A 16,804-nucleotide genomic window follows, 5' to 3' on the forward strand; every position below is an offset into this window, starting at 1 on the left:
TAACTCAGGCGCGGGGAGTTGTCGGGTTCCCCGAATTTGGTGTTTCCCACACGAATCTAAATTGGTCTGTGAGATTGATGCAATTTTCACTCAATTGGCCAATTGATTTCCAACGTGTGGGAAGCCTTGGCAATTGAATATTTCCAGTCAGAATGTCGCAGAATATGACGTCATCATTGCTGCTGCTTTTAGGGCCCACAGCAAGCCTTGCTTCTTCTGCAGGCTTCCAAGCTTCACCGTCGAGATGGCACAGGAGCAACGGCCAGCGGGAGGGCAAGAGCTGCCCCCAAATTTGATGAGGCTTCACTCCAGGCATTGCTGGATGGTGCTAGGGCGCACAGGGAGGTCCTGTTCCCTTCTTCAGGGAGGAAGAGGCCTCCCAGTCAGACCAAGGCTGTGTGGCTACAGGTGGCTGGTGAAGTCAACTCCTTGGGGCTCACACGGCGCACCTGGATGCAGTGCAGGAAAAAATTCCATGACCTTCATCACACTGGAAAAGTAAGTACTGTATGACGTTTCCATCGCCCTCAATCTGATCCCCATTGCCTTTCCTCACCAGCACTCAGATTTAGCAGTCTCTTCCTCCACATCCCACTTGACACTCACATCCATGCACCCTTACCCATTCCCTCTCTCTCTATGCTCACATTCACATAACTATTCCACCATGCAGCCCTCACACTCCCTCTCACTCTGATGCTTTGAACACAACTGACAACACACAGGGAGAGCCCTTGGTCTTGCAACCTCACTTCATCTTTGTTTCCTTCTAAGTATCTATGCTATGCAATCTCTGCACTCACTCCTTCATCCTCACTCAACCTCCACTTGTCTCTCTCATTGCAGGAAAAGAGAGCTCACAACAGGAGAGCGAGAGCCAGGACAGGAGGAGGGCCGCCCTCATTAGCCCAGCTCACCCCCTGGGAGGAAGGCGTCCTGGAGATTGTCGGGGCTGACATAGATGCGGAAGTTGGGGAAGGAGAGACAGGTGCATCCCCGCAAGCTGGTGACAGAATAGTTTTCCATCTCTCTCATTAGCATTGCATGAGTCGCTGATAATGATTCTGAAGCTATATCATATGGACATATGATCACCTGCAAAACGCAATGTGCATGTAACCTTGGCATCACATCTCTAACTTTTTCCTTGACTCCCCCACAGGGCCATCGAGAGCCCCCGTCCCCAGTGTGTAGGAGGAAGAGCCTGAGATGCCAGATTCCTGAGGAATCTGCAACCTCTGAGGGCGCAGCGTCAGCAGAAATAAGCGCACCCAGCGCCAGCGCACACACTCACACCTCGGTGGGACCTTCGGGACATAGAGTAGAGTTGTCACCTGGTGTATCACAGCTCACAAGTGAGCATCAGCAGATTGTGGCGACAGGGACAGCAGTGGAAAGTCCTCGTCGGAGGGCACAGGATTCTGCCAGCTCGGCTCAGCTGCATGTCGACCCTCTGCCTCTGGGCCCACCCGTAAGATCAGAGGTGATGGGACTCCAGGCGCAGATGCAGGAGTCTCTGGCAGGTTTTGTCTCTAGGGTCGCTGCGAGTGTGGAGCGAATGGAGGAGTCCATAGCGACCATGAGCAGAGCCTTTGTTGAGTCATTGGCGCATGAACGCATCAACACGGAAAGGATGGCTACCTACGTGGAAATGATTGCTGCCTCCGTGGTAAGGCTGGCTACGGTAGAGGAGAGGAAGGCTACAGCCATAGAGGAGGTTAGTCGCCAGGGTATGGAAAACATGGTGAGTGTTCAGAATAGAATGACATCTCTTGAGGAGCGATGGGCATCTATTGAACAGAGAAACCAGACCTTCATGGAAGTCCTTCTGAGTAGGACTGCCATTGCAGATACGGGTCCCCATGGCCCCCCTGATGTGCAGCAAGGTGCTCTCAAGCCACTTGCAGGCGCGGAGGGGGAGCTGACCCATGAGAGGGAGGTTGGTGGCAGACCTCAATGAAGTGGGGGTTCCTCTCCAAGCACTCACACTTCCATGCCACTGCAGAGCCCTCGGTCAGAGCCCCGCCGGAGTCCACACCCAAGTGAGATAGACGTCTCAACTCCTGCACAGCCGCAGGAGCAGCAGACTGCTGACGAGCCCTCACAGGCTTGCCACCCCAGAGGACGCCTGCCAAAGGTGTCGAGACAGGAGCAGCAGGAAAGTGAGCAAGGGGCCTCCACATCTGCTGAAGCCACAGGAGAACCACTATGTAGGAGCACGCCTAAGAGGAAAATAAAGCACAAATAGTCACAAGGGTAGTCACTTGGGTAAAATGTTGTGTATTCTGTAAAAATGCCATCAGTTGTTTGTTTTGCATAAAAATTCTAATGGCAACTTCTGCAGTTGTGGCGTGTGTCATTTCGCGAATGGGGCTGGAGGTCCTCTAATGCCAAGAAGGGAAGGGAAAAAAGGCCTCCCATGCTTCTGGTAGATGCCTCAGTTGAGGAAGGCTGAGTTAGGCTGGCGAGAGGGGTTTCGCAGGAGGTCACACTGGAGAAGTGTGTGAGGCTCCAACCTTCCAGAGGTGTGGTTAAGCCTGGTAAAAGTTGCCCCAGGCCTGAAACAACAAAGTCCTGCCACCTGCAAATGATGACTGCTCAAATTTCCTCTTTAATGGTTGACCTGCAGCTGATAGTCAGCAAGCCAATAGTGCTCACGCCAGGTTTCACAGGCGTGATCCCCACCAGGCGTGTTTTACATGGGAAAAGGGTTAAACAGGCAAAGGCCTGTTAAAATGGGATTATAAAGGCCAATGAGTGCTGTTTAAGGGCCCTAAAGACCAGTCCTGCCTGTTGCAGGCGGGACTGATTCGGGACCATCAGACACACCTGGGTTAAAATGGCTAGGTGTCGGGAACCAGGCCGGGGGGGGGGGGGTCCCGACCCCCAGGTTTTGCGATTTTAACTCCCCACACGCCTCAAAGCCTGCCCGACGGCCGAGTTAAAATCGAGCCCTATGACTCTATTTATAAAGCCCAGGATCCCATATGCTTCATTAACTGCTTTGTTAATGTCCTGGCCCCTTCAAAGATTTGTGCACAAACACCCCCAGGTCTCTCTGTTCTCGCACTCCCTTTAAAATTGTACCATTTTGCTTGTATTGTCTCTCCTTACGTGGCTCGGTGTCAAATTATGTTTGATAGCACTCCAGGGAGGTGTGGGGGAGGGAGGACGCGCAGCAGGTAGTGCAGCCTACGGAGGACATTGAGTGGGGCATTTGGTTAGCTCTTTCGAAGAGTATGATATGGTAGATGTAGAGAAATTGTTTCCACTTGTGTGGGAGACCAAAACTAGAGGCCATAAATATAAGATGGTCACTAATAAATTCAGGAGAAACTTCTTTACCCAAAGAGTGGTAAGAATGTGGAACGTGCTACCACAAGGAGTAGTTGAGGCAAAAGCATAGATGCATTCAAGGGCAAGCCTGATACGCACATGGGGGACAAAGGAATCAGAAGGGGTATGCTGACAGAGTTAGATGAAGAGGGGTGGGAGGAAGCACGTGTGGCGCATAAGCGCCGGCATAGACAACTTGGGCCAAACGGCCTGTTTCTCTGTTGTAGACACGATGTAGTGGCCTCTTTCTGTGCTGTATGATTCTATTGGTTAACACAGTTCCCCAGGAAAGTGACAGTAGGTAAGAAAAGGCTCTATTTATGTCAACCATCGAGTAACTTTATCTGGTTGTGATGTGCAATAAAGCAAAAGCCAACAATTCTTCACGTGTGAACTCCGAACCTGACAAATACCGCCGATCTTTTGAGCTATTATACCACTGCCCAATAACACAGGTTAAAATGTGCTCCTGTTTCATTTCCTGCAACAGGAGTCAGCTAAACTCAGCCCATATTGAGCAGCGTTCATCGAGTTTGGCTGCTGGGCAGTGCTACATCAATGATGTCATAGAACAGTGACCATTCCTATGATATCACAGTCCTTAGGCAGGGAGTAGGAAGAGTCACTGGTTATTGCAGTGCAAACAGACCAGGCTCTAGCTATCAGTCGGCCACTCACTCAACCAAAACTACTGCGTGATACTTAAATCGGCTTCAGAAAAGAGAGATCACGTTTGACAAACCTGATCCAGCTACTTGAAAAAGCCAGTGGTATCGTAGATCAGGGAGATTTGGTACATGTCACCCACTTGGATTTCCAAAAAGGTTTTGGTAAAGTGCTGCATTAGGGACTTTGTGCTGAAATGGTGCCCCATGGTGTCAAGTGTGTTATTACAAGATGGATTGCAAATTGGCTCAAGGACAGTAGACGGTGAGCGGTTTTAGATAGGGCTGCTGCCCAACATAAGAAACAGGAGCAGGAGTAGGCCATACGGCCACTCGAGCCTGCTACGCCATTCAATAAGATCATTGCTGAACTTCTACATCAACTCCACTTTCCCGCCCTACCCCCATATCTCTTGATTCCCATAGTGCCCAAGAATCTATCGCTCTCAGTCTTGAATATACTAATCGACGGAGCATCCACAGCCCTATGGGGTAGTAGAGAATTCCAAAGATTCACAACCATATGAGTGAAGAAATTTCTCCTCATCTCAGTCCTAAATGGCTGACCCCTTATGCTGAGACAATGACCACTAGTTCTAGACTCTCCAGCCAGAGGAACCTGCCTCTCAGCGTCTACCCTGTCGAGCCCTGTAAGAATTATTTTCGTTTCAATGAGGTCACTTCTCTTTTTTTTTTAATTCGTTCCTGGGACGTGGGCGTCGCTGGAAAGGCCAGCATTTATTGCCCATCCCTAATGGCCCTTGAAAAGGTGGTGATGAGCCGCCTTCTTGAACCGTTGCAGTCCTAGTGGTGAAAGTACTCTCACAGTGCTGTTAGGGAGGGAGTTCCAGGATTTTGACCCAGCGACGATGAAGGAACGGCGATATATTTAATAAGAACATAAGAAGTAGGAGTAGGTCATTTGGCCCCTCGAGCCTGCTCCACCATTCAATAAGATCATGGCTGATCTGATCTTGGCCTCAAGTCCACTTCCCTGCCCACTTCCCATAACCCTTGACTCCCTTACCTTTCAAAAATCTGTCTATCTCCACCTTAAATATATTCAATGAGGAAGAGAATTCCAAAGATTCACGACCCTCTGAGAGAAGAAATTCCTCCTCATTTCCCATTTAAAAGGGTGCCCCCTTATTCTGAAATTATGCCCCTTAGGTCTAGATTCCCCCACGAGGGGAAACATCCTCTCTGCATCTACCCTGTCAAGCCCCTTCAGAATCTTATATGTTTCAATAAGATCCCCTCTCATTCTTCTAAACTCCAATGAGTATAGGCCCAACCTGCTCAACCTTTCTGCATAAGACAACCCCTTCATCTCCGGAATCAACCTCGTGAACCTTCTCTGAACTGCCTCCAATGCAAGTATATCCTTCCTTAAATAAGGAGACCAAAACTGTACGCAGCACTCCAGGTGTGGTCTCACCAACGCCCTGTACAGTTGCAACAGGACTTCCCTACTTTTATACTCCATTCCCTTTGCAATAAAGGCCAACATTCCATTTGCCTTCCTAATTACTTGCTGTACCTGCATGCTAAGTTTTTGTGATTCATGTACAAGGACCCCCAGATGCCTCATTTTGTAATCGCTCCCCATTTAAATAATAATTTGCTTTTTTATTTTTCCTACCCAAGTGGATAACCTCGCATTTTCCCCACATTAAACTCCATCTGCCAGATCTTTGCCCACTCACTTAGCCTATCTATGTCCCTTTGGAGATTCTTTGCATCCTCCACACAATTTGCTTTCCCACCTATCTTTGTATCATCAGCAAATTTGGCTACATTACACTCAGTCCCTTCATCCAAGTCATTAATATAGATTGTAAATAGTTGAGGCCCCAGCACTGATCCCTGCGGCACCACACCAGTTACAGTTTGCCAACCTGAAAATGACCCATTTATCCCGACTCTCTGTTTTCTGTTAGTTAGCCAATCCTCTATCCATGCTAATATATTACCCCCAACCCCGTGAGCTCTTATCTTATGCAGTAACCTTTTATGTGGCACCTTATGGAATGCCTTCTGAAAATCCAAATACACCACATCCACTGGCTCACCTGGCTACATAATTGCAGCAAGACTCTTATACTCCAAACCCCTTGCAAAAAAGGCTAACATACCATTTGCCTTCCTAATTGCTTGCTGAACCTGCATGTTAACTTTCTATGATTCGTGTACAAGGACCCCCAAGTCCCTCTGCCTACCAACATTTACTAGTCTCTCACCTTTTAAAAAATATTCCGCTGTTCCATTCTTCCTACCAAAGTGGATAATTTCATACTTCCCCACATTATACTCCATCTGCCACCTTCTTGCCCAATCACTTAACCAGTGGTCTACATTCCTTTCCATCCTCCTCACAGCTTACTTTCCCTCGTCAGCAAACTTGGATACATTACACTTTGTTCCCTCATCTAAGTCATTGATATAGACTGTAAATAGCCTGAGGCCCGAGCACTGATCCTTGCGGCACTCCACTAGTTACATACCCTGCCATCCCGAAAATGACCCGTTTATTCCTACTCTCCGTTTTCTGTCCGTTAACCAATCCTCGATCCATGCTAATATATTACCCCCAATCCCATGAGCCCTAATATTGTGCAACAACTTCTCGTGTAGCACCTTATCGAATACCTTCTGAAAATACAAATATACTGTTATGAATCTTATGATCCATGAAGAAAGACTCATGAAATAACACTGGACGGCCAGCTGGTGGCGCCGTCCAAGGAGTATAAATACTCGGGCGTGGGCCCAGCTTGCCCAGGGCATTTTGTAAACAGGAACTAGTGAAAGATAACTAGACCTCCATGTTTTGAAACAAGTTGATTAAAGCCTTGCTTTATACTCGAACCAAGTGCGTAGTGAGTTTTATTAAGTCATATACTACATCCACTGGTTCTCCCTTCTCTACCCTGCTTGTTACACCCAGATCACCGATCCACTTTGTCAGTTGGTTGTTGCATTGTCACTCACGCCCTGCAAGACGTCTTACGCAACTGGTTTAAAAAGTTTTTGTTCCACGGCAGCCTCTGACAGTGACGTACGTGTGGACAGGCACAACCCTCTCCCAGCTGATTGGTGGAATACTGGCAATATACATATCTATGAAGCAGTTTCACTGAAAAGGGTAAGAAAGGCAACTTCTGTAAACTAATCTTCGGTCCAATTAGAAATCCCGGCAAAAATATCCCAACAGTGAAACCGTCAGCAGTTATACGTCTTTGGACACAGTCAGCCTGACGTAAAAGAAGGAGGGCAAACGGGACCCGAGAACACTATGGGCGGCGTGAGCATCGCTTCTCGGCCTTTTGGCTAAGATCAAGTGTAGTATCTGTTCTTATCAGTTTAATATCTGATACGTCCCCTATCTGGGGACCATATATTAAATTGATTTTTGGAACAGGGAGATGGAATAGGGGCTTGCTCCGTCCACTCCACGCATCGACCTGGTATTGCAGTGCCTCTGGGAACGGTGCACCTCCCTCTCGGGAGATTTTGAAAAATTAAAAACAGCTTCATGAAAAACATCTACTTTTTTTCTTTACTTTTTCCCCCCCCCAACACGTGTACATTTCAAAACCTAAGACACCAAGGAACAACTTCAAAACAAACACAGGCGGTCTGTACATTCGCTCTCAAATTTAAAACCACTAAATGCTGACAAACCTTGCATGCTGCTGGGATGCTGCTACGCTGCCACTCTCAGCTGACAGTCTACATTCCAAATACCAAAAGTCATTTCACTTGCAAATACAGCTCACAACTAGTCTTTCAGCAACATTTTAAAGCAGCTCTCTGCTGCTGCTGCTGCTGCTGCTGCTGCCGCCGCTGCTCTTAAAAATACAAGAACCCATACAACAATGGGCTCAAACCTGGCACACTTTACAGCTACTGTAGTCACAAATGTGTAAATCCACAAGATCATACTCTGCACATGATTGAAAGGTCAAAGACTCAACAATCAAAAATAGCCATCACTGGTCACATTCATGTATTTCCACACCCAAAACTTACGCATAAAACTCCGCCAAAACCAACTAAAGGCATTTAACCTGCAGCCAAGCACAAAGGGAGGCAGAGTACAGTATAAGGGAATAAACCAACAATTAGCCCAAAAGGAGGCCGAATGCCAAGAGAACAAAGTGGATAAGAAGGACGTAAGACAGTTCCTACAAAATGAAGCAGGGCACAAGGAAACTACTCAACAGCAGCTGACATAGTATCATAACTCTCTCGCTCAATTCAGAAGAAGTACTAGAATCAGAAAAAGCTAAAGCCCCTAACCAACGGGATAATACAGTTAGGAATTTAGATTGCCAGTCACAAAACCAAGAAGGTGTCCATGACTCGCCAAAATGATAGGAAAGGTGGCAAACAGCAATGATAATCCATTCCAAGCAGAGGTCCCGAAATTCCAGTCGCCCACGAGGACAGTATCCGAGTCAAGCATCAGCCCAATCTGACAAGGATAACTTCAAAGTTACTGGATGGAATTGTTGAAGACAAGAGTTAGAGACATTGAAAGGAAGTTATCACAGCATCCTTCTCAAGTACCTCAAACCCAAACACTTGGACGTGACCAATGTTCCCGCTAAGGTGCGCGCGTGCAGTAATCTGAAAGGTCCCGTGCAGGCCGCTCACCTGCTTTTACACTGTAAGTACCGCGCATGCGCAGAAATTTAAAGGCACCGCGCATTAAAAGAAACAGGCCGCGTAGAACAAGCGTAGCTTACAGGGAAGATTGGACATGACTAGGCCCACCTCAGGCAGAATGATTTGCTCAGCTAAGATTCCAAAGGAGTTTAGGAGGCGGGTTAGCAATAGCGAAGCATGATAAGCTGATTGGTGCATGTTACATCCCGAAAATGGATCAATTGAAAATTTCGATTCAAACCAGAATGACGCTTTGGAAAGTGAAGGTCCAATTTTTAACAAAAGGTACAAACAAGGCCCAACAAGAACTCACTAGCCGTACCCCACTTTAAAGTCTGAGGGCCAGGAGGTTACGATGGGATGAAGTTCAGTTGTAGACAGGGTGGAGGCAGCTTGGAGAAGGAGAGGGGTTCGGAGTCACCAGAGGAGAGATGTTGGATTGAGGAGCTGTCGGAGGAGCAGAGAATCAGCTGCTGTGCTGCAGGAGTCGAAGCAGGAAACTTCGTGCGTGTGTCACACAGACTTTCCTCCATTTCTCACCCAGCTGTTATTTTTTTTTCTGCCCTTTCTCGTGCTGACTGCAGCTTTCAGGCTCCTCCTGGCAATATGCTTGGCTGGCCTCTTCTTGTGCGTGCTCTGTGATAAATCAGCTCCCTGTATTCAATTCAATTCAATTCAATTCAAATGCTTTAATGGCATGAAAGTTTACAGGGAACCATATTGCCAAAGCTTACATAACAAAAAGTACAGTTTTCCAACATTCTGTAGGTGTCAAACAATTTTGACCTTCGTTGGGAACATACAATATTACTTTAAACAATATTAATTTAAACAGTCGTTGTACATCGTTGGGTACATTCAGTATTAATTTTAAACAGTCCTCAGGTTGTGACATGTTGTTACATATTTGGCACCAAGGTATGGTCTGTCTCCTTCTCCCAGGACTAATCTTAATTTTGACAGGTCATCCAATTCTTTGAAATCTGGGGTTGTTTGGCTGAGCTTGTCAAATAATATGTTTCTTGTTGTGTTGAATTTTTCGCATTTTAGGAGGAAATGCATCTCTGTCTCAACCTCGCCGGCCAGACATTGATCACATATTCTATTCTCTCTAGGCTGCCAGGATTTCTTGTATCTTCCTTTTTCAATTGCCAGTTGGTGGTCGCTTAGTCTGTACCTGGTGAGGGTCTGTCTCTGTTTTGTGTCTCTGATGGTCGAGAGATAGTCTGCCAGTTTATATTCTCTTTTTAGGGCCCGGTAACATTCTAATCTGCTTTGGCTTTTGGTTATTTTGTTCCAATGTTCCAGGTAGGTTTCTTTGCATTGTTTAATGATTTGGTTCACTCGGATTGGTGTTTGGACGGCAGTGTTGGTCTGGGACTGGTCAGGGTCCGGCTGAGTAGGAGTACTTAGTTTCAGTAGCAGCTGACTCAGGGGACTCTTTTCTGGGTTTAGCTCTTGGGTCTGGAAGGCTTTAAAATGAAGGGTGTCTGGGGAGCTAGATTTGAGGTGATTTAGGAAGTTTAGTGCTCGTTTTTGGATGTTTATTATCAGTGGGTATCTGCCTAGTTCGGCTCTGCATGCATTTGTTGGTGTTTTCCTTTGGGTGCGAAGAATGCTTCGGCAAAATCCTGCATGTAGGGCTTCTATTGTGTGTTTTTCCCATTTAGTGTAGCTATGGTGATTGAGCGGGCCCCATACTTCACTACCGTACAGCGCAATGGGCAGGATTATGCTGTCAAATATTTTGAGCCAGATTTTGATTGGGATTTGGATGTTGTAGAATTTTCTTTTTATTGCATATAGGGCTCTTCGGGCTTTTTCTTTTAGTGCATTCACTGCTATGCTGAAGCTCCCTGATGCTGTAATGGTTAGACCAAGGTAAGTGTAGCTCATAGTGTGTCCTATGATGGTATCACTGAGGGTAAACTGGTATTTGTTTTCCTGACACCTGGGCCTTTTGATGTTGGTTTTCTTTAGATTTACTGTTAGGGCCCAATTTTGGCAGTATTTGTCGAGTAGGTCTAGTTGTTGCTGTAATCCCTGTTCTGTGGGAGACAGCAGAACCAGGTCGTCCGCATAGAACAGGGATTTCACTTCTCCATCCAGGAGACAGAGACCCGGTGACTCGCTTTGCTCCAGCATGTCTTCTAATTCATTTATGTATATGTTGAACAGGGTCGGGCTCAAACTGCAGCCCTGCCGGACGCCTCTTCTCTGGGTGAAGAAACCGGTGCGTTTGTCTCCAATTTTGACACCGCATTTATTTTTCAGATACATCGATTTAATAAGGTCATAGACTTTGCCCCTTATTCCACACTGAAGAAGTTTATAATAGAGCCCTTCGTGCCAGATAGAGTCAAAGGCTTTCTTGAAGTCAATGAAACAAGCGAATATTTTCCCATTTTTTGTTTGGTGTATATGTTTTTCAATGAGAGTGTGAAGGGTATAGATATGGTCGGTGGTGCAGTGTTTTGGAAGAAAGCCTATTTGATTTTTTCTAAGGATATTATGTTTGTTAAGAAAATCCAGTAATCTATTATTTAGAATACTGCAGAATAACTTCCCTAGACAACTGTTGACACAGATGCCGCGGTAGTTATTTGGGTCTGATTTGTTTCCACTTTTATATATGGGAGAGATGAGTCCTTGGCACCAGATATCGGGAAAACAGCCTGAACGTAATATGATGTTGAATAACTTGAGTACAGCACCCTGCATCTCCATATTGCTGAACTTGAGCATTTCATTTTTGATGTTGTCTGGACCACAGGCTTTCTTTAGGTGGAGAGATATTGTTTTTGTGGCCAGTTCTTTCCATGTGATTGGGGAGTCTAGAGGGTTTTGGTTGTCTTTAATTGTTGCTTCTAATGTGTGGAGTTTTTCTGTGACATGATGTTGACTTGGGTTTGTTTCGTTTATTGGGATGTCTTTGTAGAGGTTTCAAAATGTGTTCTCCAGATGTCGCCATCTTGGATTGGTAATGCTTGCAATTGTGTTGTACTCAGGTTATTCCACATATCCCAGAATTGATTTGGATTAATGGAGTTTTCAATTTCTTCGAGTATTTTGTGGGTATAATTTTGTGTTTTGTTCCTAATGGTGTGTTTATATCTTTTGAGGGTCTCATTGTATCTAATACGTAGGTCTGGATTGTTTGGTTGGCGATGCTTTTGGTTTGATATTTTTCTCAGGTCTTTTCTGGCATTTTTGCATTCGTGGTCAAACCATTTCTCATTTTTATTTTGTCTTTTGTAACGTTTCCTCTTCTGTTTCACAAGGTCGGCTTTTACAGCTGCCTCATGGAAGATCATATTTATATCATCTATGGTCATGTTTACACCATCTCTGGTGATCTCATATAGATTTTCTTTAAATTTTGATATTTTACTTGTGAGATCAGGTGAATTTAGTGCTGTGATGAATTTATCTCCACTGTCTGGGGCCCATCTGTATGTCTGCTTTATTTTATGGAGCTTACTGGGTTCCTTTTTTGTGTCTGTAGTTTGGGCAGAAAGTTTAAGGTACACATTTATTTGGTTATGGTCTGAGAGGGGGGATTGCTGCCTGACAGTGAATGCGTTGATATCGCAGGGGTCCAGGTCAGTGATTGTATAATCCACCACACCAGACCCAAGAGTTGAGGAATATGTGAGTCTCCCTAAGGAGTCCCCTCTGAACCTACCGTTAACTATGTACAGGCCTAAGGCTCGGCAGAGTTGCACTACCTCCCTACCGCTTTTATTTATTTCACAATCAAGGTTGTTCCAATTTGCGATGGCTGGTGTGACATATAAAGGGGTCTGGCCAAACACATGGTTGTTGCCCTGTGGGTCTATGAAGTCAGGTTGGGGTGGTAGGGGAGGGAGGACGCGCAGCAGGTAGTGCTGCCTACGAAGGACATTGAGTGGGACATTTGGTTAGCTCATTCGAAGAGTATGATAAGGTAGATGTAGAGAAATTGTTTCCGCTTGTGGGGGAGACCAAAACTAGAGGCCATTAATATAAAATAGTCATCACTAATAAATTCAGGAGAAACTTCTTTACCCAAAGTATGGTAAGAATGTGGAACGTGCTACCACAAGGAGTAGTTGAGGCAAAAGCATAGATGCATTCAAGGGCAAGCCTGATACGCACACAGGGGACAAAGGAATCAGAGGGGGTATGCTGACAGAGTTAGATGAAGAGGGGTGGGAGGAAGCACATATGGAGCATAAGCGCCGGCATAGACAACTTGGGCCGAACGGCCTGTTTCTCTGTTGTAGACACGATGTAGTGGCCTCTTTCTGTGCTGTATGATTCTAATGGTTAACACAGTTCCCCAGGAAAGTGACAGTAGGTAAGAAAAGGCTCTATTTATGTCAACCATCGAGTAACTTTATCTGGTTGCGGTGTGCAATAAAGCAAAGGCCAACAATTCTTCACGTGTGAACCCCGAACCTGACAAATACCTCCAATCTTTTGAGCTTCATGAAAAACATCTACTTTCTTTCTTTACTTTTTTTTCAACACGTGTACATTTCAAAACCTCAGACACTCACAGCTACACCCAAGGAACAACTTCAAAACAAACACAAGCGGGGTCTGTACATTCCCTCTCAAATTTAAAACCACTAAATGCTGACAAACCTGCCGGGATGCTGCTACGCTGCCACTCTCAGCTGACAGTCTACATTCCAAGTACCAAAAGTCATTTCACTTGCAAAAATACAGCTCATAACTAGTGTTTCTGCAACATTTTAAAGCAGCTCTCTGCTGCTGCCGCTGCTCTTAAAGTTGCAAGATCCTATACAACAATTGGCACAGTTTACAGCTAGTCACAAATGTGTAAATCCACAAATGATTGAAAGGTCAAAGACTCAACAATTAAAAGTAGCCATCACTGGTCACATTCATGTATTTCCATGTATTTAAGTCATCTTCGGTTCCGAGGGACTGCCTAAGAGAAGAGAGATTTCCACACCCAAAACTTACGCATAATAGAGCTTGCAAAGAAGGAAACTCCGTCGAAACCAACCAGAGGCATTTCACCTGCAGCCAAGCACAAAGGGAGGCAAAGTATAAGGGAATAAACCAACAATTAGCCCAAAAGGGGACCGAATGCAGCACAGTCAGCACCTCCTGAGAATTTGGTGCCAGTGAATGATTGTAATCACAAAAGTAGGTGTGAATTGGTTGCAATTCACTCAACAGTTAGAAAAGCAGTTATCTTAAGGTCTTACACCATTGTTGTCTCAGCAATTACATGGGATGGGACTTTAAAAAAACTTTTTCTTCCATTCTCAAAGACTAATTTCTTTAAAATTTTCGGAATTTTTCAGCCCCAACACACAGTTGAACGCAAGCTAAACTTTGCAGCAAAACCACATGCACACAGCACAGAATCTGCAAGCCTGCACGGATTTCCTCTCTCCTTTCTTTTAATCATCTTTTCAAACTTCAATCGGTCCCTCTTGGAAGTAGGCAACCCAAGTGGGGAGCGAGGGCAGAAAGAAACCACCATGCAGATGTATGACCTTATCGGAAGGGAACAGGCATATCCTAGCTACTAGAAAAGCGGAAACTATCCATACTGTAAAAATGTCTGGCACAAAACATTGAACTTGAACTGCAAAATAGCACACTTACCTGTGCGTGTGTCACAGACTTTCCTCCATTTCTCACCCAGCTGTTATCTTTTTTTTCTGCCCTTTCTCGTGCTGACTGCAGCTTTCAGGCTCCTCCTGGCAATATGCTTGGCTGGCCTCTTCTTGTGCACGCTCTGTGATAAATCAGCTCCCTGTATTCTTTCTGTCATCAGTAGTGGCTGCTAAAGGGAAACATTTGACTCTTTCAATCACCCCTTGCCTTAGTAAAATCCAAGTGAACCTAAAATGCTGCTGTTTTGTCCACGCACAAACCTGCATGTCCCGTCTTCAGGTTGGGTTTGAGGAAGCATTTCTGGCTCCAGCAACCCCCCGCTGTCACAGACAGGTCTCAGTTACAGAGATGAGGTCCATGACCCCTCCCCCGAGGCCTGCCCATTACACAACAGACAGCACGTCGTATGAGCAGAAATAAGTGGTCAGAGAACTGAATCTGGCTTCACAATGGACCACAAGAGAATGAGGGAATTTACAAATTATAATTTCTAGGCTTTTAGTTAAGATAAAGTACAACATTCTTAACAAAGTACTATCTGTTACGTCCCCTATCTAAGGACAAAACATTAAATTTTGGAATACAGATGGAATAGGGGCTCCAGTGCCTGCAGGAAAATGTGCTGCTCTGATTTGCGCTCATAAAATCTGAGCAGGTATGACCAGCGGCAGAGCATCGTAGGAGAGCTCCCGAGAGACTAAAGTAATCAGAGGGAAAAATTAGAAAAGTAACGGCAAAATCAGCGCAGAGGCAGGTGCGCGAGGACTTACAGCTAAATGATTAATTTATTATTTAATTTTCACACCCTAATTGAAATTAACAAAGAGTCGGCACTGCACGATGGGCCAAATGGCCTCCTTCTGTGCTGTATCATTCATGATTCTAAGTATTAATCATAGAATGATACAGTACAGAAGGAGGCCATTCGGCCCATCGTGCCTGTGCCTCTTTGGTAGAGCTATCCAATTAGTCCCACTCCCCTGCTCCCTCCCCATAGCCCTGTAATTTCTGACCGCTACAAGGATTTATCCAAGTTTCTTTTTGAATGTTACTATTGAATCTGCTTCCGTCACCCTTTCAGGCAGTGCATTCCAGATCACAACAACTCGCTGCATAAAAAAATATTTCCTTATGACGCCTCTGGTTCTTTTGCAAATCACCTTAAACCTGTGTCCTCTGGTTACCGAACCTGCAACTGGAAACAGTTTCTCCTTATTTATTCGATCAAAACCGCTCCTGAGTTTGAACACCTCAATTAAATCTCTTCTTAACCTTCTCTGCACTAAGGAGAAACCCCCCAGTTTCTCCAAATAACTGAAGTCCCTCATCCCTGGTACCATTCCAGTAAATCTCTCTGCACCCTCTCCTTGGCCTTGACATCCTTCCTAAAGTGTGGTGTCCAGAACTGAACACAATATTCCAGCTGAGGCCGAACCAGTTTTATAAAGGTTTAGCAGAATTTCCTTGCTTTTGTACTCTATTCCTCTATTAATAAAGCCAAGGATCACATATGCTTTTTTAACAGCCTTCTCAATTTGTCCTGCCACCTTCAAATATTTGTGTTCATACACCCTCAGGTTTCCCTGTTCCTGCACCCCCTTTAAAATTGTGCCATTTAGTTCATTTTGCATCTCCTCAGTATTCCTGCCAAAATGCATCACTTCACACTTCTCTGCGTTAAATTTCATCTGCCATGTGTCTGCCCATTTCACCAGTCTGCCTATGTCCTCCTGAATTCTGTTACTATCATCCTCATTGTTTACTACCTTTTCGAGTTTCGTGTCATCTGCAAACTTTGAAATTAGGCCTCTAAAAGTTTCCCCACCACCGACGCTGGGCTGACTGGCCTGTAGTTCCCGGTTTATCTTTTTTAACATTTGCAATCCTCCAGTCCTCTGGCACCACTCCCATATCTAAGGAGGATTGGAAGATTGTGGCCAGAGCCTATGTAATCCAGTTAGTCCTACTCCCCTGCTCTTTCCCTGTATCCCTGCAATTTTTTTTCTCCAAGTATTTATCCAATTCCCCTTTGATGACTACGATTGAACCTGTATCCACCACCCAATTAGGCAGTGCGTTCCAAATTCTAGCCACTCGTTGCGTAAAAACGGTTTTCCTCATGTCACCTCTGGTTCTTTTGTCAATCACCTTAAATCTGTGCCCTCTGGTTATCGACCCTTCAGCCATTGGAAACAGTTTCTCTTTATTTACTCTATCTAAACTCTACATGATTTTAAACACCTCTATCAATTCTCCTTAGCCTTCTCTGCTCGAAGGAGAACAACCCCAGCTTCTCCAGTCTATCCACGTAACTGTAATCCCTCATCCCTGGAACCATTCTAGTAAATCTCTTCTGTACCCTCTCCAATACCTTCATGTGCTTCCTAAAGTGTAGAGCCCAGAATTGGACACAACACTGAAGCTGTGGCCAAACTAGTGTTTCATATAAGTTTAGCATAACATCCTGGCTTTTGTACTCTATGGGCTCGATT

At 45.3% G+C, this 16,804-nt stretch overlaps 1 long non-coding RNA gene and 1 other non-coding gene across 2 annotated transcripts in view; one reads left to right on the forward strand and one right to left on the reverse strand.

Moving 5' to 3' along the window:
• Window positions 1-7,311: 7,311 nt before the first annotated feature.
• On the forward strand, window positions 7,312-7,502 carry LOC147123019 (U2 spliceosomal RNA). The gene has a single exon (XR_015075184.1). It is a non-coding gene; the product is annotated as a U2 spliceosomal RNA (small nuclear RNA).
• Window positions 7,503-14,300: 6,798 nt separating this feature from the next.
• The window catches only part of LOC147123020 (uncharacterized), a 35,426-nt gene continuing 32,922 nt past the window's right edge, over window positions 14,301-16,804 (reverse strand). The window contains exon 2 of the long non-coding RNA XR_015080384.1: window positions 14,301-14,481. This is a non-coding gene — a long non-coding RNA (uncharacterized LOC147123020). The remainder of the gene's footprint in view (window positions 14,482-16,804) is intronic.

The sequence above is a fragment of the Somniosus microcephalus genome, chromosome 2 (assembly GCF_052327205.1).
Source record: "Somniosus microcephalus isolate GS21.2 chromosome 2, FLI_Smic_1.0, whole genome shotgun sequence".
Lineage (NCBI taxonomy): Eukaryota > Metazoa > Chordata > Chondrichthyes > Squaliformes > Somniosidae > Somniosus > Somniosus microcephalus.